Source organism: Lipotes vexillifer, unplaced genomic scaffold (assembly GCF_000442215.2).
Source record: "Lipotes vexillifer unplaced genomic scaffold, Lipotes_vexillifer_v1.1 scaffold53, whole genome shotgun sequence".
In the NCBI taxonomy this organism is placed as follows: Eukaryota; Metazoa; Chordata; class Mammalia; order Artiodactyla; family Lipotidae; genus Lipotes; species Lipotes vexillifer.
In genome coordinates this window covers 3962668-3983206 of record NW_006791814.1, presented here as the reverse complement: position 1 = coordinate 3983206, position 20539 = coordinate 3962668, and the positions used below count along the sequence as shown (strand labels likewise).

Sequence of the window (20539 nt, the reverse complement as noted above, 5' to 3'; positions counted from 1 at the left end):
CCCCCCACCCCTCTTCCCCTATCTGTGGAAACCATAAAGTGACTCACTCCTTTGGCCAGTGGGAAAGGCCTCTGTCCACTATAGATGGCTGTGCTGATGTTCTGGTCCAGGATCTCTAGCATCTGACACTGGGGATGGATGGAGTTACAGGCTCCATCTAAAAGGCCAGCTTCCTGCTGGAACTGACACCCTAGGGCTTTGGCTCCTGCCCTTGCCTGGCTGACCTTACAGGCTGCCCAGGGTAGGAAGCTGACTTTCCTGGCTCGGAGAGGGAAGTGTACCAAGCTCAAAGGCCAATGCTGCAAAACACCAACCGTGGCCAGTGTGCTCCGGCTGCCATCCCTATCCCGCCAGGGAAGACCAATTCCAAAGACAGGTCCGGGGGTGGGGTGTGTCTGGGGAGTTCTCTGACACACAGCACAAGCACACGATTTCGTTTTTCTTCAACATTTGTATTCTTCCCTCACTCTCTGCTCTTAAAGTCAACAGCAAAATAAGAAAGAATCCTCAGAGTTGGAAACTGCATCAGAAAACGGTAATTCTCAGACTCTGTTAAGGAGAGTATAAACGCCAGGACCTCTCTGAGGAGTGACTTAACATGACAAGAAACCTCACCTTTTTTCATATCCTTGAGCCACTAAGTCAGCTTATAATACTTTTTTCTAAGAACGTAATCCATGTTGTGCATAAGGATAAATGTTCAAAGATGTTCATCACAGTATTGCTTGAAATAGTCAAAAACTAAAGACACCAAAATGAGCTCCTAAGTGGGCATGTCACATGTCCTAAATGGACAATAGAGAAATATATGGACAATAGAGAAATATATACGTATTTAACTAATTTGTATCTAATTTAACTAATTTGTATCTAAATGAAATACCATTCAGGTATTAAAATGTTTGTGAAGTTTTTAAGAGACAGGGGGAAATAGACTGTTCACATAGTTTGTTCACATAGACTGTTAAATGAAGAATCTCAATGATATGATCACATATCAATATTATTTAATTAAATTATGAATGATTTTTAAATTTTCTGTATTTTTTCCAGTGAAAAAATTCACTTTATTTTTAAATTATTTCATTTTTGAATATGTGTGTGTATGGTATGAAAATCAAGAAGTATGAAAGGAGGGACTTCCCTGGTGGCACAGTGGTTAAGAATCCACCTGCCAATGCAGGGGACATGGGTTCGAGCCCTGGTCCGGGAAGATCCCACATGCCGCGGAGCGACTAAGCCCGTGCACCACAACTACTGAGCCTGTGCTCTAGAGCCCGCGAGCCACAATGACTGAGCCCACATGCCATAACTACTAAGCCCGCGCGCCTAGAGCCTGTGCTCCACAACAAGAGAAGCCACTGCAATGAGAAGCCTGCGCACCGCAACGAAGAGTAGGCCCCGCTCGCCACAACTAGAGAAAGCCCACTCACAGCAACGAAGATCCAACGCAGGCAAAAAAAAAAAAAAAAAAAAGTATGAAAGGAAAAAGAGTAAGAGCTCAGTGGCCTCCTTGGACTCAGATACCTTCCCCCCACCAGGCAAGCACTTTCTTGTGTCCTCCCAAGATAATCCAGGTAACAAACATATTCCCTCCTGCCCTCCCTTCCTTCCTTCCTTCTTTTATTTAAAACAAAAAGTTGTTTTCCATCTCGCTTTTTTCATTCAAAAATACTTCCTGGAAACAATTCCAGATCATCCTGAAGCCACTGCAGCACTGATTATATAAAAACTCTAGAAACAAACCCAAAGTCCTTATACTACAAGATAACTTTTTTTTTTTATTATTATTGGTTGCATGGTGTCTGCTGTCTCACTGCTGTAGACCAATTTAACGATTTCTTGAGTGATAAACTTTGGGGTTGTTTCCATAAAAGTAGAATTGCCACATTAAAGGATATGTAAATTTAAAAAATTGAATAGAGCCAAATTTTCCTCCACAGCAGTTAATTCCCATTGGACATATGTGAGGAGCACTTTGCGGCACCACATTCTCATCAACAGTCTTTTCCCCCCAGTCTGAAAGGTGAGAACAGTCCCCCGCTGTTTCAGCTTGTACTGCTCCTGTGTGTGCAACTGAGCATCTTTCCATGTGTATTTCCTTTTCTGTGCATTGTTTATTCAAATCCTTTTGCCCATTTTTCTATTAGATTGTAGCCCTTTTTCTTATTGATTTGTAGGAGTTATTTACATATCAATATTAAGACAATTAGTCTTTTGCCTTAAGAGGCGTTACAAGTATTTTTTACTTGTTATTTATTCTCTGACTTTATTGCTGACATTTCTCCGCATGCACATTTTTTCTCTTCATGTAGTCAAACTGATCCATATTTTACTTTTCGGTTTCCTGGTTCTGGATCATACTTGGAAATGTCTTCCCCATTCTGAGATTAGTAAAGAATCCTCCCTTGCTTATTTGTTGTACTTTCATGGCTTTATTTTTCCTATGTAAAACTTTGACTGATCTGAAATTTATTTGCTATGAGACATGAGTTAGAGATCGACCTTAGTTAATTTTTTCCACTTATCTCAAAACCATTTGTGGAATCATCAAACTGAAAGGGCTCCCCGAGCACATGGAGACAAGCCTCTCATTAATAGCTCGGGAAAGTGAGGTTCAGAAAGGGAGAAGGACTTGCCCAAAGTTCTTGATCCAGGAGTCCGACCTCCTGGTCCAGAGCTCTTCCTCCCACACCTTACTGCACCCCAGGGAACCCCCAGCAACAGGACAGATCCCTCAGGGGGTGTGCGGTTGGAAGGAGGCATCTAGTGCCGGCGTGCAGCCCGGCCATCCCTGTTTACTAGCTTGGAGACCTTGGACAACTGCCTTCATTTTTCTGGATCCCAGTTTCCTCCTCAGCAACGCGGGGGTCACGATAGCACCTCCTGCTCAGGGGGCTCTTGTGAAGGCAATGGAACAATGTGCTCAGAAAGAGTCTGACAAGATGCGTGGAAGGGAAGAGGTGCGCGACTAATAAGTCATTACTATGGTCCATTCTCACTGGGTGACTTATCAGTAGAACTGTCCTACTGACACTTTCTTTAGGCTTCTTTGTTTTTACTCTGTTTAGTGGTGCATAGAAGGCCAAAACTTACACTTCTTTCTTTTGTGCTTTACGGTGCTGAGTGAATGTAAGTTCCACAAAAGTGGCGCCCTGGCTGACATGTGTACTGCTATATCCGAAAGGCCTAGCACAGAGTTGAAGCCCAATGAATATTTAATGAATGACTAAATGATAGAAGATGGTCTAGATTCCAGGGGAGAGCACAGGCTGTGCAGCCCTGCATTATAACAGTGGCCAAGAGGTCTGGCTCAATCTCCGTGCAGCAGGGTGAGCCCACAGCTTCCTTTTCCCCATCTGAAATAATAAGGTTGAAATATGATCTCTAAATCTCTTCCAGTCCAGACATTCATTCATTCATTCATTCATTCATTCGCTCACTGTTTACTGAGCACTTTTTATATGCCAGGCACTATGCCAGGTATGGGCTATACATTGGAGACTAAAAAGACATTTACAATGTGATAACAGAAAAAGGCACTGGAAATCAAAACTACAATGAGGTATCACCTCACACCAGTCAGCATGGCCATTATCAAAAAGCCCACAAATAATAAATGCTGGAGAGGGTGTGGAGAAAACGGAACCCTCCTACACTGTTGCTAGGAGTGTAAGTTGGTGCAGCCACTGTGGAAAACAGTATGGAGGTTCCTCAGAAAACTAAAAACAGAACTACCATATGATCCAGCAATCCCACTCCTGGGCATATATCCAGATAAAACTATAATTCAAAAAGATATATGTACTCTTATGTTCACAGCAGCACTATTCACAATAGCCAAGACATGGAAACAACCTAAATGTCCACTGACAGATGAATGGATAAAGAAGATGTGGTACATATATACAATGGAATACTACTCATCCATAAAAAAGAATGAAATAATGCCATTGGCAGCAACATGGATGAACCCAGAGATTATCATACTAAGAGAAGTAAGTCAGATAGAGAAAAATACCATATGATATCACTTATATGTGGAATCTAAAATAATACAAATGAACTTATTTATGAAACAGAAATAGACGCACAGACATAGAAAACAAACTTATGGTTTCCAAAGGGAAAAGGGGGGGAGGAATAAATTTGGAATTTGGGATTAATAGGTACACACTACTATACATAAAATAGATAACCAACTAGGACCTACTGTATAGCACAGGGAACTATATTCAGTATCCTGTAAAATACTATAATGGAAAAGAATCTGAAAAAGAACATATATATATATGACTGAGTCACTTTGCTGTGCACCTGCAATACTGTAATTCAACTATACTTCAATCAAAAAAAAGAGAGAGAGAGAGAGAGAGGCACTGAACAGGTAAACGGATCTATCATTGTGGATTGTGGTGAGTGCTGTGGAAAGAGAGAACAGGTTTCTCTGTGTGTGCACGGTTCAGTTAAGGCTGTATGGTCAGGGAAGGCCTCCTTAAGGATGTGACCTAGGGCTGAGATCTACAGAAAAGCTGGATAGAGGGTGATCCAGGCAGAGTCAACAGCCAATGTGGGTCTAAGTGATCTAACACCTCCTATCTCAGTTTGAGCCCTATGCGATGCTCAAGAGTGATGCTCTGCTACTCTTCCTCATCTTCGGAAGGTTTGGGAGCCTTCCCAGGGTGAGGTATTTGACCCTGAATGCCTGGGAGGAAAAAGAAGAGCCCTTATGTTCAGCTTCCCAGACCCTCAGTGGCCCAGGATCAGAGGCTGTGCTCTCGCAGGTGCTTGCCCTGGGTGCTGTCGGGTTTCCCCACGGGACTCGGTCTTCTCCCTTCTGTGTTTATTCTCCCCCCAGCTCTGTAAACTGAAGAGGTCCCAACCTCTGCCAAGAGCTACATGGTCTGTTCCAAGCCTGCAGCTTAGTCCTCATCGCTCAGGCAGATTCCAAACAGCACCAAATTGTCTTCCAAATATACCAGAAAGGTCATTTCCTGTTTGGTTATTTTTTCCTTTTTAAAAAATTAGATATTTGCAGACACCATACAAATAAGAAAGCAGACCATTTTGCAATGGACACAGAGCACAGAGTGGGACTTGGTGCCCTGGGACAGGCCTCCCGAGGGGTGGGGAATATGCTTTCTAAGGCTTCTCCGAGGGAAGAAAGGGCCGTGGAAACCTGATGGAAATATGAGGGCCTCCTGAGCTGGCATTCCCCAAACTCAGAGGGAAGAGGCTTTTCTCTGCGATGGGCATCCAGACCCACAGAGGCACTGAGGTACGGGTAAAGAAGTCAGGGCCCCGGACTGAGCACGTTCCCAGAAGCTGGGAAAGGGCAGGACAGCTGGTCCTGGCTACGTGCGGCCTGCTGGGGCCTGGCCCAAGCTCTATCTAGTCCCTTAGGGACACCCCCAGAGCAAAGTCGCCAGAGAGGAACCTGTCTCCTGCCAGGGCAGTACCTGATGCCCGAGAGAGGGGCCCCCCAGTGAGGCTTCCTTTGGAGGCAATTGGGCAGGGCCTTGGCTTCTGCACCCACGGGGCCAGAGACAAGCAGCCCCGGGGGCAGGCGGTGGGGAGTCCTGCTTTGGGAGGCCGCCAGGTGGGAGGAAAGGGCAGGTTCCCCATGGACGCCCTTCTTCTCAGGTCTCCTCAGAGCACTCTCCCCCAGGGCCTGCAGGCCCCACCCCCGCTGCACCTCCTCCAGCCTGTCGGGCCGCTTCCTAACCTCCTCCAGGCGCGGGCCTCTGCCAGGGGCCCTGGTGACCCCTCCCTCACCCCCCCACCGGGACCAGGCCTGTGTCCTCTTCTCTATCTGCCCCCTGGGGGGTTCTCACCCTTTGCCTTAATAGTCTGTGTTGATGATTCCCACAGAGCCCCAAGCCTCTCTTAAGAGCTCAGGATGTGCAGCCTAACTGCCTATTTCACCTTTCCCTTGGACATCTCCCCAGCGTTTCCAACTTCACGCGTCCAGTCACAAGCCCGCTCCCTCCAGCCTCCCTGAGCTCAGGGCCGGCACCCGCTGTACAGGCTACTCAAGCTGGAAACCTGGGGCCATCACTCATGTCCAATCCATCACCGGGTCCTGTCTTTTCTACTTGCAGAAGAGAGCCTGAGCTTGGCTCCTCTCCCCTCCACGTGCACCACCTGGTCGCCATCGTTTCTCAGCTGCACCCCTGGTAGTGTCTCCTCACCACCTCCCTGCTCCCCTCTTGCCCTCGACCCAAGTCTGTGTTCTCCACAAGGGCCAGGGTGATGTTTGCACATCAGACACTGCGGCATGTGGTTCCCCTGCTTCATTCAACCTTTGATGCTTTTCCATTCCACATCTGGCAAAATCCAAACTCTACACCAGCCCCTGACATCCTGCACTGATCTGGCCCTGCCTCCTTCTGCGACCTTTTGTCTCATTTCCATTTTCTTCTTGGCCCATTTTGGTCTTTAAATCCTCAACCCAGCTTTCCTGACCTCAGGGCCTTCGTGAGACTGTTTATTCTGCCTGGAACATTCTCTGTCACTCTGCTCTTTACAGAGCCTCTTCAGTGGATTCCTGGCCCTGCCTTTTCAAATGGTCCTGCTCTGGGACACTGGCACGGGGGCCCTACAGGTCGCGAGGCCTCCAGAGCCCCTGTGCCCACCGCTACTGCATGTTGACTGAGCAACTGGAGTCTTGCATGGTGCAGTGACACAGCAAGGGCTTAGGGTCGCTCAGCTTCTGTCCCTAGAGCTGGGCACCTCACTAGCCACACAGTCCTCATCTATAAAATGGGGCTGTGACAACTGCCTGGAAAGGTGGTTTGGGGGAATAATCAGAGCCAGCATTTACAGAGTCCTGACTGCATGCCACACTAAGCATCTCTTTTTTTTATAATTTTTTGGCTGCGTTGGGTCTTCATTGCTGCGCGAGGGCTTTGTCTAGCTGCGGTGAGTGGGGCCTACTCTTCGTTGCGGTGTTCGGGCTGTGGGGTCAGTAGTTGTGGCTCGTGGGTTTAACTGCTCCGCAGCATGTGGGATCTTCCCAGACCAGGGATCGAACCCGTATCCCCTGCATCGGTAGGTGGATTCTTAACCACTGTGCCACCAGGGAAGTCCCACTGCTAAGCATCTTTCAGGCTTTATCTCATTTAATTTTACAGCAATTCCCTGAGGTAGAAAGCATTAATCATTTCTGTCCTACAGAGGAGGAAGCTGAGGTATAGAGAGGCTAAGTACTTGCCCAAGGTCATATTATCCACTGAGTATGGGGCAGGAGTGAGCCTGTACTATTAGGCCAGGAAGTGTAGAAATGAATTACCATCATGCCTGGCAGGCAGAAAGGGTTTGTTAAAAACTGTCCACTCGGGCTTCCCTAGGCACAGGGGAAGCTGAGGTATAGAGAGGCTAAGTACTTGCCCAAGGTCATATTATCCACTGAGTATGGGGCAGGAGTGAGCCTGTACTATTAGGCCAGGAAGTGTAGAAATGAATTACCATCATGCCTGGCAGGCAGAAAGGGTTTGTTAAAAACTGTCCACTCGGGCTTCCCTAGTGGCACAGGGGTTAAGAATCCACCTGCCAATGCAGGGGACACGGGTTCGAGCCCTGGTCCAGGAAGATCCCACATGCCGTGGAGCAACTAAGCCTGTGCGCCACAACTACTGAGCCTGCGCTCTAGAGCCTGCAAGCCACAACTACTGAAGCCCGCACGCCTAGAGCCCGTGCTCCGCAACAAGAGAAGCCACCGCAATGAGAAGTCCGTGCACCGCAACGAAGAGTAGCCCCCGCTCAACACAACTAGAGAAAGCTGGCACACAGCAACGAAGACCCAACACAGACAAAAATAAATAAGTAAAATAAATAAATTTATTAAAAAAACCAAAAAAACAAAACTGTCCACTCCCTTTTCTCCCCTTTTTTCTCCTCTATCCCCAACCTCATAATAAGGCATTTCTGAAGGAAGGACAATAAAGTCCTAAGAAAATATTCTACAATGCTGGCTAAAGCATACACCCAGATGCATTTTACCCAAGCTTAAGCAAAATCCTGTTTAGAATTTCCAGTTATTATTTTAAAATCTTAAGAATCTCTTCAGTGATGTTGGGTTGATTCTCTGTCTGCCACCAAATTCTAATTTTTCTTATTTAACTTTGAAAAAACAAGCATTTGGGGGTATGCATTTTAAAACCCTCACCCACTCAGCCGCTGTATCTCCCCCTGTGGCTGGGCAGTGTTAGCACTTCACGTAGGGCTGGGGGCTGGGCATTTGGGACAGTGATACAAACTCTTCAATCCGTGAAAGTCTGTGCTTCTATGGAGGTCTCTGGAAAGAGGCAGAATACTCCAACAGAATTACTGCTTGAGGACCAGGCTTACTGAGTCTCCCCAGGTCTTCTGTTGTTTACACATTACCTAAACTTGGTGAGGGCTCAGCTAAAATGCAAGGTTCCCAGAGAAAGGCAGTCCCTGTCATAATGTGGAAGGAGGGCTGGAAGGGAAAGTGAGATCACTTCCAAGCAGGCTGTGGCCAAAGGTCCAGGGTCTGGACTGAGCTCCAGCTCTGCCGATGCCAGGCCAGGTGGCTCTGGGCAAGGTCCTTCCCCCTCAGATCTCGGGGGTCTCAAGTGTAGAATGAAGAGGTAAGCTGGGCATCTCTGTGATGTTTTGGAAACACGTCTGCAAAGTCTTTGACATTCCTCCTATCAAGAGGTGAAGTGTAATTTGTATCCTCTTGAATGAGCTGGCCATAGTGACTTGCTTCTAACTAACAGACTGCAACAGACATGACTTCCAAGATGGAGTTAGAAAAGGTGTCACAGCTTCTACCTGGCTCTCCCTCGGTACACTTGTCTTTGGAGCTGTGAGCTGCATGTAGGATACCTGAGGCTGCCATTCTTTGAGAAAGCCCAAACCAGCCCCGTGAAGTGACCACATGGAAAGGTCCTGAGACGGCATGGAGAGAGATGCAGCAGGCAGCCCCTAGCTGCGCTGGTCCCTAGCTGTTCCAGCACATGCCACTATCTGCAACTGCGTGGGAGAGCCAAGCCAGAATTGTCCAATTGGGCTGTCCCCAAATTCCTGACCCACAGGAAAAAGCACGAAAAATAATACATTACTGCTGTTGTTTTAAACCACTAAGTACTGGGGGTGATGTGTTATGCGGCAGTGGGTAAACAGAGTGATCTCTAATGTTACTTCCAGCTCGGGGTCCCTCTACAGTTCCTCTAGAAGTCTATAGAAAGCGTGCCCCAAAGCCGCTGGAGAGAATGCAAAGAAGCAAGATATTATCTCTATAATATCAATCCATTCATCCATTCATGCATGAACTTTTACTGATCACTCAGTGTGTACCAGGCTTGGGACTAGATGCTACAGATACAAAAACAGTGAGACAGCAGGGGCCCTTGAGGGACATTCAAGGTCTAGTTAGGGAGGTCGACCCAAACACACATAATTCTTAACCAAGCATTGGGGACAGGGGCACACATACCAGAATTCTGGAATCACTGGGAAACAGCTTCAAACTATACCCCTTGCCTCCCTCAGGGATCCTAATAATGCCAGGCGGGGAATGTGGTGTGTGCTTACTAGCCAATATCACTGTGCTTGTCAGCCTCTGTTACTGATGGAAGACTGTCATGGCCCACACATGTGATGAAAGTGCAAAGAGTTTAGGGACCACTTCTGTATATGAATCTTTTAAAACTTTAAGGATCTTTAAAAAGCTTGGTCATTAAGGGCTGTAACAATAAGATGTACAAGGCAGAGCAGGGCTCAGGAGTCCAGTCACTAACTTTAAGGAAATGACTCCCTCCCCTCCTTCATATTTATTGCTCACTGGGCACCGGGGATTCAGCAACGAATAAAACAGACTCTCTGCCCTCATGAAGCTCAAATTCTATTGGAGCGACCCATACTAACGAACAAGAGGGACACGGGTGCAGGGACCTGAAGCGGGGAGAGCAGGCAGATACCTGGGAAAGTGGGCCAGGCAGAGGGGACAGCATGCAAGAGGTGGGGCCTACCTGGTGTCCAGAAAGAGGGCAAGGAGGCCACAGGGCTGGGGTGCAGCAAGTGGGGAGAGATAAGGCTAACGGTGGCCAGGACCTTCCAGGGTCCTAGAGGACAAGAGTTGACTCGGAGTTTTGCTCTGATTTGACTTTACCCTTTCTGTGGCATTTCCAAATGAATGCTGTAACGCTTTCCTTCCACGCCAGTTCTCAGAGCCTCCCTCTAGTGCAGGGGGAGTTAGGCCTGGGGGCAGTAAGGGCGTCTCTAGTTGGGGCCCTCCCGTCTTAAACCAAAGGAGAAACAAAGTTCGCCTGCCATTCCTCCTGCCGCCAGACAGAAGCAGAGCCCACAGTCCACACAACACAACACAGAAGATTACTAATGAAGTAAGAGCCTCCCTTGGAACCGGGAAGAACAACATGCCTGCAAGCCGGGAACCATCCGACTGGAGCACAGAGCACAGATGCCCCTGTGCCTTCGGCCCACGTAACCACAGTCTGCACTGGATTCCAGCCCCTCGGTATAGTATTCCAGCCCTCTGCCCCCTACCTCCAGGCACTGGGTCTTCAGGGGACGGCCAGCCCCCAGGCCCAGTGTCCTCTTCCCTGACCCAGCAGAAAAGATAAGGGCTCCCTGCTTTGCCACCGTACAGGTGCTGATACACTTGTCCCATATCTGCCCTCCCAACTGGTTCTAGAAGGATAGGCACACTGACTCTCTTGTCACTGTATCCCCAGCAAACAGCACAGTTCATGACGCGTGGAAGATGCACAATAAATATATCCATATGAATGCATTAATGAACAAACAAAATAAGAACTGAAGAACATTTGCACTCTCAAGCCAGTGATGAAAACCACCATACGAGCGCTGGCTCCTGACCAAACAAACAATGATAATAATAAAATTAAAATGGCTACCAATTATGGGTGTATATGCTACGCATCAAATATGGCAAGAAATGCTTCCCATATCATCCTATTTTCGCTTACCTGTAGTCCTGCACAATTAGATCCCTTTTACACACAGCGAAGACGTACTGGAGCCCCCGATTCACACCCTGGCGTGGCTGGCTCCTAGGCCCAAGGCCTCAAAGGCGGAGCCTCTCTGGCTCAGGAAAGCAGAGGATGTGGGAGCCGAGGACAAGGCGAGCTTAAAGGGGTGAAAGTGGCAGGAGGGGCTGACTGGGAGAAGAAAGGGAGGTTCTCCTTGGTCTTCATTTATACCTATCTCCACCTGGTCGCCTGACCTGCTATTCTGCTCCAGCTCTGAGAATCGCAGAATGTTCCTTCACTCCTTCAGTCATTCATTCAACACTTACTAAGTACAGACTCTTCCCAGCACTGGTACTGAAGGTACTTTGGGAGGCACTGCATTATTTAACCCTCATAATGGACAGCCCGTGGATCAGAGAAGTTGCAGGGATCACCCCAGGTCCTCTAAGTAGTCAGTGACCAAATCAGGCCTTGAACCTGGGTTTCCTCATCCCCAACTCCTCGCACATTCTTCAGGATGGGTGCATTCTGGGGACGGATCTGTCTCGATGTGGATGATACTGCATCTGTCTCATTCCCATCAGAGAACTGTTCTGTTACCAAACTCCCTGGCTTGTCTCAGTGCAAATGGCTCTGCCCACCTGGGCCGAATAAGGCCACGCACTGTACTAATAAGGAGAAGGAGCTTTCAGAGTGACTGACTGAGCACCCACCACAGTGCCAGGTGCAGAGCGCCTAATAAATGTTTTCAAAAAGAACAAATGAATGAATGAGTCAGGAGAGATACACAGTGGATCTGCTAAAGTGACAAGAGTTCAAGAGAGCATGTGGTTGTACATCCTCTGAGTGTCTGATGGGGTCCTGTCCTGAATTTCAGAGTGACGGGCAACTACATGAGTGCCCTTCACTTTGACAACTAGAGCCAGGCAGACACGGAAGCAAGCCAGGGATTCCAATGACAGAAAAAAGATCCTATGCTGAACCACCACTGGTTCTGCCACCAATGGAGAAATGCGGCCCCACGAAACCATCATTGTTTTACAGCCACTCACTGAGAAGAGCCCGTTTGACAGGTGACGTTGACAAGTGGAAATTACTCAGAAACAAACTTGTCTCTTGCCTATGTCAACCCTAAATTTGGGCATATCAAAGACATGCTTGTAGCTTCTTAGCTAATAAAGCCATTTATAAAATACATTAGAGTCAAATTTCATTTGTCTAATTATTCCTCAGGGAATGACTCACACCAGATCACCAAGATTCCCACACTGTTACTCTTTTAAGTATCAAAACCTTATGTGGAGACAGAAAGCAGATTAGTGGTTGCCTAGGACTGGGGAGGGTTGGGGGGCTTGGGAAGGTGATGAGTTAAGGGTGTGAGGTTTCTTTTGGGGGGAATGAAAATGTTCTAAAACTGATTATGGTGATAGATTCACAACTCTGTGAATATACTGAAGGCCAATGAATTGTAGACTTTAAATGGGTGAATTGTGTGGTATGTGAATTATATCTCAATAAAGCTGTAAAAAACAAACAACAACAAAAAACACTTATCTGAATTACAAAGGAGAGAAATTCTTCTCAGGTATTGCACTAATGCATTAGTGTATTACCCACTAACCTTTTCTTTTTTTTTTTTTTTTTTTTTTTTTTTTTTTTTGCTGTATGCAGCCCTCTCACTGTTGGGGCCTCTCCCGTTGCGGAGCACAGGCTCCGGATGCGCAGGCCCAGTGGCCAAGGCTCACGGGCCCAGCCGCTCCGCGGCATGTGGGATCTTCCCGGACCGAGGCACGAACCCGTGTCCCCTGCATCGGCAGGCGGACTCCCAACCACTGCGCCACCAGGGAAGCCCACCCACTAACCTTTTCTTAATGATTTAAGATCAGTGCTGTGTGCACAGTTTTTCATATCTGGTATAACATGGCAATGTTCTTAGTATTATTATAAGATACAGGGCAGTTTGCCCTACACTAAACAGCCCCATATTTTTTCTGCTTTATTTTTCTAAAAATGCCCTTTACTTTCACCATAAAGCTTGGTGGTTAAGCTCATGTGCTTAGGTCATGTATTACTTACTGACTTATTGGCTGTGTGGCCTCTGGTGAGTTACAAAGTCCCTCTGTGCCTCAGTTTCTCCATATATAAAATAACAGTTCCAACCTCCGTGGAAAGTTGTGAGGATCAAATAAGATAAGGTGTAGAAAGTATCTGACGCTGTTCTTGGCAGTGGTAAGCCAGACTGAAATTTAGCTATCAACACTATTCCCACTGCCGTCAGTGTAGCTGCCGGAGCAGCCCTTCTGAGCTTCAGACTCAGAAACCAGAAAACCCGCACAGTGTGCTCAGTGAGATGAAACAGGGGCTGGGCGTACAATTCCATGACTGGCCTTTGGGACATCCCATCAGATGGCTCTGAGCTTCAGTGATATTAGCTAATTTGTCCCAGTTCACCCCTAAACAGAAAAACCTAGAGGCTTGGTGAGGTCGCCCAAGATATCCTGGCATGTGGGAGGCTGCTGCCCAAGGGGACGCAGTGCCCCACACCACTTGAGGCTCTCTCGAGACCAATGATTCTTCCAATTCAGAGGTCACAGACACACTTGAGAATCTGAGGAAAGCTACAGACGTTCTGCCTAGAAAAGTATGTGTGCGTGTATGCATACAAAACTGTACCCATGTTTACAGGGAAATCTTGAACCCCAGAAGCCTGTTTAAAAACCCAGGCTCTAAACTTCAAGGTTCAGTGGCTGGGACCCAATGCTCCCACAGCAATTGGAATAGAAGGTCCTCTGATCTTGGCCAGATAAACAGTCCTGGGAGCTGACTGCTGCATTCTAGTCACTGCAAATATATGCATCCAGGGGATTCCCAGCAGGAAGCTACTGTAGGGCAAGGCCCAAAAGCCTTGCTGATAAGCAGCTGGGGAGTTCCAGACCCAGGGCAGCTGCCTTCCAGATAAGATTCTTGCTCTGCCAACAGAGAAGAGGAATCTTAGGAGAGATGCTAGAGGCAGGCCAGGCCATGAGAGGGAATTCAAAGGAGCTGGAAACCCCCCAAATTCCCAGGACTACTAGGACTTGGACAGAGTACTAAAGGCTGGAGATTCTGCCCTAATGCAAGAGGATGGAGCTGGAAAGGGGTAGGCGAGTTGTGGGCAAGGGAGGTGGGTGGACCACGGGTCAGAAGCTGTTAGAAAATGTTTGGATACCATAAAAATATGAACACTAACCCAAGGTGGCCATACTTCCAGGCAGGCCATTCTATGTTGTATGAACTGCATTCTTCTTACAACTGGAACGGACCTGCACCATCTCTCCTCATCAGATCACTGGGCTGTACTTGTTTCTTTGGGCTGGGTTTTGCCTGCTTTTGCTCCTGTATCACAGTATTAAAATTCCCAAAATGTGCCCTAGTCCTTATGAAAATACCTTTATAACAATTGGTGGACAGGAAAGTTGGCATCATGACTAGGTTTGCTAATAACTCCTGTGAATGATTCCATCTGCTTAAGTAGATGGCTGAAGAAACCCATTCTCTTTTAAGCCACCAGAAGTAAATTGTCTTCCTTTTGCTATAGAGAAACTATGTAAATGGAATCATGACTGAAATTGCAGAGAGTGATGTTATATAACTTCTGAACCGGGCCATCCTGCCTCTTCTTCATGGGGCCCACATTCCTCTCTAATTTCATTTGGAATCTATTTCTTTTCCCTCTTCAAATGGAAATAAAGGTATTTAGGTAAACATTCGTGATGCTACAGTAGTGGTATGAACAATGTGACTACCCACCTGGTTTAGTTTCTTTTTCCAGCTCGCATCTCTTCAGATTTTCCACTGTTGACTGATCAATATGGAAATTCTAAGGAACCAGAAGAAACACAAAAATTAGAGCCAGACATACTCTAGGGCTGTAAACTGAAACAGGCTTTTAGGAATACAAGTTAACAACATCTATTAACATATTAACTGCACACATCCTTTGGATCAGTCAGATATCTAGGAATTTATACTATAAATATGCTCACATAAGTAAAAGAATGTTCAGTAAAACATATTGTGTAAAAGTAAAAAAAAAATAGAGGAAACAACTTAAATGTCTGTTAATAGGAAAAGAGTTAAATTATGGTGTATCAATATGATGAGAAACTACACAGCTGTTAAAAAGAATGAGGGAGATTTTGTCGTACTGACATGGGAAAATGTACATGCTCTGTTGTTAAAAAGTAGTGTAAAATTGTATATATTATTTCTTTAAAAAAAAGAGACCATGATTGTTTATGCTTAGAAAAATGTACACCGTTTGTGTATATACAAAATTTTTGTACCTACACAGAAAAAGGCAAACAGCAAACTATGAACAGCGGCTCTCTTTGGGACTCAGAAAAAGGAATGAAAGACTTTCACTTTTTACACTAACTATTTCTGTTTTAGTTGAAAACTTTTACAGAGGCATACATAACTTCCATATAATCATTATACATGCTATCTAAAATTCTAAAATATCAAGAGTGGGGGCAGGGCTTTCCTGGTGGTGCAGTGGTCAAGAATCATCCTGCCAGTGCAGGGGACATAGGTTTGAGGCCTGGTCCGGGAAGATCCCACATGCCATGGAGCAACTAAGCCCATGCGCCACAACTACTGAGCCTGCGCTCTAGAGCCCATGAGCCACAACTACTGAAGTCCACGTGCCACAACTACTGAAGCCCGCACGCCTAGAGCCCGTGCTCCGCAACGAGAAGCCACTGCAGTGAGAAGCCCACGCACCGTAACGAAGAGTAGCTCCCGCTCACTTGCAACTAGAGAAAGCCCGCGCGCAGCAAGGAAGACCCAATGCAGCCAAAAATAAATTAATTAATTTAAAAAAAAAAAGTGGGGGCAAAAGACATTTTCAGACAAAAACTGACTGAGCAAGTTTACCATTGACAAACTCCAAAAACATTCTCCAACAGAAGAGAAATTGAACGCAGAAAATAAGTGAGATTTTAGAATCAACAGTGAGCAAAATTAGTAAGTATATTGGTAAATTTAAAGAAGTACTGATTGAGTGAAACAAAGCTAAATGAGGAGGTAAAAACGTATTTGATAATATTGACAATATTACATGTTTGACAATAATAACATTGAAGATGGAAGAGAAATCAGAGTTAAATGTTGTAAGGTTTCTGATTATTCAGGGCAAACACAGAAATACTGTTTAATTTTAGATAATACATCCATGGTGCATATAGAAATTCTAAAGGTAAAAGCAACAAAATATAGAAATAGAATGCATAAGTTGCAAACCAGTTAGCATGCTCCTGGGTAGAAAAGCCTAATTATCCAAAAATGTCATCCTTCTCAAGTGACTACATAATTTTAATTAAATTCCAATAAGAATACCAATAGGTTTTTCTGGATGGGTGAATTAAAAAAATTACTTTAGAGTTCATATGGAATAATAAGTACTCAAGAAAATTAGCCAAGAAATAGTAAAGATAATTATAAAAAATAAATAGGGGATCTGTCTTACAAGAAAAGCTTATTATAAAGACATTATAATAAAAAGATACAGTATTAACATAAGAATAGACAAATAAGCTGTGGATTAGAATAGCAAGTTCAGAAACAGATACAATAAAGGAAATTATTTATGACAAAGATGGGTTTCAACACAAAATAGAAAAGATGGCTAATTTAATAAACGGTGCTGGCCATCTAGAAAAAAGCTTGATCACTACCTCTTGCTATGTATAAACATAAATTCCAAAGGGATTAAACATTCAGGATTAAATTAATTAAAACCATAAAAGTATTAGAAAAACATTTAGGAAAATATTTATGTAACTTTGAGGTGGGGAAATTATTCCTAAACAAGGCAAGAAATCCAGACACTATGAAGAAAAATATAGAAACAAATTAATAAACATATAATAGATTAGGAAAAATATGTGTAACACATTTGGAATCCTTAATACATAAACACATAAAGAGCTCCTACTACTTGTTGAGAAAAAGGCAAATAATTCATAAGAAAAATGCGCAGGGCTTCCCTGGTGGCGCAGTGCTTGAGAGTCCGCCTGCCGATGCAGGAGGCGCGGGTTCGTGCCCCGTTTCGGGAGGATCCCGCGTGCCGCGGAGCGGCTGGGCCCGTGGGCCGTGGCCGCTGGGCCTGCGCGTCCGGAGCCTGTGCTCCGCAAATGGGAGAGGCCGCAGCGGTGAGAGGCCCGCATAACGCAAGAAAAAAAAAAAAAAAAAAAAAGAAAAAGAAAAATGCGCAAAGGAAATTCATAGAAGAGGAAAATGAAATGGTCAATTAACATGAAACAATGTTGAGTTTCACTAGCAGTAAAGAATATACAAAAATAAAACACCATTTTCCCATCAGCTTGGTCAGAAATAAAACAACAGAGATGGAAGGAGGGAGAGATGGAGGAAAGAAGAGAGAATATCTAATACTGGTAAAGACTCAGGGAAATGGAAGTACTCACATATTGCTGGGGAGAATGTAAATTCTTTGTAAAGTAGGACAGTTTTATCTATTAAAATGTCAAGTATGTATACCCTTTAACCCAGCAATACTATTTTTGAAAATATAATCTATAAAAACAAAAGGACCAGTGAAGAAAGATATGTACATGTAGATATTTAACGCAACAATAGTTTTCGTAAAAAAAATGGTAATAACTCGAGTATCTGCCAAAGGAGAAATGGTTGAATATACTGTGGTACCTCTAGATCTACAGCCCTGAAGTTATTTAAGAGTGAATCAAATTTGTACCTACCCATGATGTATTATTCAGTGGGAAAAATAAACTGCAAAATAATAAAGTACAATCCCACTTGTGACAAAACATAAAAACCACATACATACACAAAGTATCCATTCACGTAGGAGCCTGGAGAAAGGTATGGAAAGATATACACCAAACTGATTACAGTGGTTATCTCAGAAGGATGGAAATGGGGAGCAGGGAGAGGGGAGAGATTACAAACTTTTTCTTTATACATCTTCAAATTGTCTAGCTACAACAAGCATATGCATCACTTTAGGGAAAACTAATGAAGAAAACAAAAACAACAACAAACTAATGAGAGCAGAGAAAGAATGCTGGTAAACTGTGTCACACACTACCCATTTATCTACATGGGATAGTTAACTGCACTTACTGTCACTTTCCCTTTTGGTCAAATAGAACAGGTCTTCCAACCTATCATTTTAATAGCCGGAAGACACATTTTTTTAAAAAGCTTCATGAAAGGGAAAAAAAAGTGCACTTTATTTCCTAAGCATTTATGTCACTTTTTAAGGGAATTTTTTTTTTTTTTTTTTTTACTTAAATAAAAATGCTCCCCTTTAAAAATCCAAAAGCAAGCCTAAAGCTTTGGCTTGAAACTGCCCTGCTTAGGTGGTGTGTGGGCTGCTTCTGCACTGTTGACTGTTTTTCGTGGCTCTGTGCCCGTAATTGCCTTTCTCCCCAAACCCAATTAAATATACACCCGGGCATCTATGTTTGCCGGGAACCAAAGCCCAGTAAACCGCAGCATCTCTGCTCACAAGGCTCTCTTGGCCTCCAAGCAGATGCTCTGGCTTTCATATCAAGTGGGTCCTGGAATCCAGAGAAGTGAAATGGATTGTTTTGTAACCCATTCTGCCGGAAGGAGAAAGGAGGGAAATGGTTTATCCCAGTGGATGAAATGAAAGAGAAAAGAGGAACAGCATTCACAACAAGCTCTTGAAGGAGAGCTACCTATGCTGAATCTGCCATTTCAGGGTTGCCTGGAAGGTACACTCTGCCCGTTCCTGGTGGCATGCTTCACTTTCAACTCTTATTTCACTGATAAGAAATCTTTCATTGAAATAATAATGATAGCTCATATGTCTACAGCACTTCATATTTTACAAAGCAGTTTAAGATACTTATTCGATCTTCACAATGACCCTGGGATCAGATCAGCATCATTCCCATTGACAGATGAAAATGAGGCCCAGAGAAGTTAAGGATCCTTTAAGGTCACACAGCAAATTGGTAACAGAGCAGCAGTACAAACTCAGGTCTCCAAACCCAAGTCCAGTAGGGAGCTCACATTTGAAATCAGAAAGGGGAACTATAGGCAAGCCAATGAATAAAGACATTGGCCCTTGGGAGTAAACGATTTTTCCTGCCCCTTATGAAAAAATTACAGACTAGGAGGACTATTCTACGCCAACTCAGAGAGAAATTTTGCTCATATTCAGCAGGTATACAGCTGCTGAATAAGGGAAGGAAAATTCCCTGCATCACCAGGCCCCTCCATCATTTTCCTAACCTTCCCCTGATCCTAACCTTCACCCTCTTCTCTCTTCCTTTCCCCTCTAGGCTTTAGCCACACTGCCTCCTTTCACTTTCCCCAACATTCCACAGGCTTTCCCGCCTTGGGCCTTTCACCTGTGTACCTCTCCCTACCTGGAGTATTCTTTCCCACCCCCAGCACCCTCAGCCCCAACTCCGAGGCATAACTGACTCCTTATCTTGGTTTAAACACCACCTCTTCAGGCAAACCTGCCCCAACTACACTCTCCTCTGCATCCATCACTCATGCTGTTTATTTCGTAACACCACCATCAGTCCATGTAAGCTTCATGTGAGGAAGGACCATGCCTGTTCTATGTAGCACTGTCCACCTACCACCTTGCCCAGTGCCTAGCAGATATGAGGTGCTCAATAAACACTGGCTGAATACATGAAAGATTTACTGAAGTGAACCGAAGTCTCGGCTTAATCGCTACTCTCTCAGGCCTTCCACAGCACTGTCCCTCTCTTGGGGCACATAATCACACATGTTAAGAGTCACCGAGTCCTTTTTTCCTATCAGGCTGTGAGCTACTTATAAGTCTTACTTACCTTGGTATTGCCCATAGCACTTTGCATAATACCGAAAACACAAAGGGCTCTTTACAATGGGTGAATTCACACATACGTACAGGAAAGTACAAAGGAAAGCCAGGGCCCCTAACCAAGCGCAGATAGTGGTTTCTTCCCCCGCGGGGACCGCAACACAGAACACGAGCACCTCTGATATACGCAAACAGGGACTCTGCCTGGGGAGACATTAAAACGAGCTAAACTCCAGATGGAGCCAGTGTGCGGGTGAGGGGATGCGGGCATAAGCATGGACTGCTGATGGGAGCTTATACAGGCTGACACTTTCCAGTGGCAAACCGGGAACATGTATCAGAGATCTAAAAACGGTCATGCCCTTTGACCTCGCCATGCCTTATTTGAAAATCAGAGAAGTGAAATCACTGGGTGATGATTTAAGTATGTTTTTCTGTACTGCCTCGCTTTTCCTTCCATGAACATGTTCCAATTTTGTAAACTGAAAAAAAAAAGCCACAATATAAATGTTATAAAAACAAACCAACAGAAAACTTAGTGGTGATTTTAGACGACAGAATCACCCATCCCTAGAATTCCTTACTGAACATGGGATAGCAGATTCCGGGTCCTCTAAGGTGGGGCTGCTGCATTTTGTGATGAACTCCCTTCTTTCCTCTGAAGCCGAGGGGGATAGGAAGGTGTTGGGGGTGAATGCTTCAGCAG

The 20539-nt window shown here is 45.1% G+C and overlaps 1 protein-coding gene across 1 annotated transcript in view; it reads right to left on the bottom strand.

Annotated features, from left to right (window-relative positions):
- Positions 1 to 20539, bottom strand: part of PKIG (cAMP-dependent protein kinase inhibitor gamma) — a 38393-nt gene that overhangs the window by 13869 nt on the left and 3985 nt on the right. Inside the window, exon 2 of the mRNA XM_007464775.1 lies at positions 14769 to 14838. The gene's annotated coding sequence lies outside the window, so the exon portion shown is untranslated. The remainder of the gene's footprint in view (positions 1 to 14768; positions 14839 to 20539) is intronic.